This window comes from Penaeus monodon, chromosome 21 (assembly GCF_015228065.2).
Source record: "Penaeus monodon isolate SGIC_2016 chromosome 21, NSTDA_Pmon_1, whole genome shotgun sequence".
In the NCBI taxonomy this organism is placed as follows: Eukaryota; Metazoa; Arthropoda; class Malacostraca; order Decapoda; family Penaeidae; genus Penaeus; species Penaeus monodon.
Window position 1 is genome coordinate 8677301 of NC_051406.1, and position 2061 is coordinate 8679361.

The 2061-nt window shown below is 43.5% G+C and overlaps 1 protein-coding gene across 1 annotated transcript in view; it reads right to left on the reverse strand.

The window, feature by feature from the left end:
• LOC119586187 (glutamate-gated chloride channel-like) overlaps positions 1–2061 on the reverse strand; it is a gene marked incomplete at both ends in the record, with an annotated part of 81629 nt that overhangs the window by 7980 nt on the left and 71588 nt on the right.

The window sequence follows — 2061 nt, forward strand, 5'->3', positions numbered from 1 at the left end:
AAAAAAAGGAAAAGAAAAAGGATCTGTAAACGTTGCCTGTACATGTGCTTCTTGTATGTTTCAAAAGATGTGTGTTTCCGTGTGCGTGTATGCGAAGTTATGTGTATCCATTTGTATAGCGATGGCTGCGTGTTCATACACATATGGAACATGTAATTAGTAGGACATACAGAAGTACCAAGAACTAGTAATATGATCCCCCTGGAGCCTCACCCACACACGGGGCTCCGAGGGGGGAGGGGAAGCCTAACACGAAGGAATGACAATAGCCTTACAAATGTATGACACAAACAGGGCCACAGAAGCGCCATGATTCACAGGGACCACGAGAGCAGCTTAGACCCCCAGGGGGCTAATCAGGTCGACGACACTCAAGCAGGACACACAGGGGAGGGGATATGACAAAGGGGGCGCTTTCATTACAATCACAGACAGCCATACAGTGTAAGTTGTGAACATCCCCGACACAGAGCAGGTTTTGTTTGACGTTTGGGTTTTACAAGACACATATGTGTATGTGTTGTGTATATTTCACCACGAAAACACGCAGACATGTACCATACAGGATCGTGGAAGGTCACACGAGCGGAGGACTGAGTAAAGGCTACACACAGCACAGATCGACACTGAACAGAGGATCAGGGTCTGATATTGATATTGATTAATTTATCATGATCTTTTCTCGTGTTGTTGTGATTTTTTTTATTGACATGTTGGATGTCCTACGGCAGTGTATGCTAATGTGTTCAAACAAGAACTGGTTTGCCCCCGCATCCGTGCGCAGAAAATGAAAAGCCTGGCAAAAATTCTGAAAAAAAAACTATGCTGATGCAGACACGATGTATAACTGAATTTTAAAAATATAAACTCGTAAAGCAGGAAAATCTCAAAAGCGTATCTGTCTACAGGTGCGACCACGACCACACTGGAGGGGGACAAAGGGGGTGGAAGACGGGGAGGGGGGAGAGGGGAGTTGAAGAAGCCGTGAGAGGCAGCTAGCGACACCTGCTTGGTGGTGGTGATGCGGGCAGGTGAAAGCACACCAGTGGAGAACATTAGCACTGGGGGACACCTGCACAGCTTTTCACCTGCCGTGGGTAATGGACAAGAGTATGTGTGGACGTCATGATTCGACCTGACTCCTTGTCTATGTGAACTCTGGTGGTTCGTGTCGACCGTGCTAACGTTCTGTGGCAGACGGCTGTGTCCCTGGGGTCAGGTCCTGGCCCTCCTGACACCACCACACCACCCTGGCACTACCACATCAATCCATTCTGGCACTACTGCGTTGAAGAAGAGAAAAAAAGATCTGGCGCTACCACGTCACCACATCTTCCTGCCACGGCCATACCAGCTTCATTCTCTCGCCAGATTCCGAGGCTCATTCAAAGGAACACTGCACTCTAACTCTGCCACGCCTCCTTAGTCAAAGAAAGACACTAACTAACTTTATATAATCCTGGTGTCTTGTGATTCTACATATTCATGGGATCAAGTAACTTTATATAATCCTGATTTAATGTAACTTTATATCATCATGGCGTCTTGTAATTTTATATCATCATGTTATCATGTTTGCTGCTTTTAAAGATTTTCATTATGCAAAAGCTATAATTCCTATCATTCATTGAATAACATATATATTTTTTCTCTTCACAAGTTATTTTTATTTTATATAGGTTCGCTGCACTATCTGATTCATCATCCAGATGGTATATTATATCAAATGTGCACACAGAGCAACATTGTACATCTGTATAGTCATCATATCACCACGTTGTCTTCAGTCAGTATTATAAGCCATTATCCTACCACTTATTAACAGAAGACTTACCATATTTTACATTGTTCCGTAGTGCTGCTACAACACGATATGTTTGTCTACAACAGTTTCTCTGCTCATCGCTCTAAGGCCAAGCATCACAGCTGCTTGTTACAACACCAGTAACACTTTGCACAAGCAAGCAAACATCACATCCAACACACTGTTGCTACATGATTAACATCTAAAAATACGAAGCCACATTATAACTTTCATTGTAAATGCACATGAAATTATTT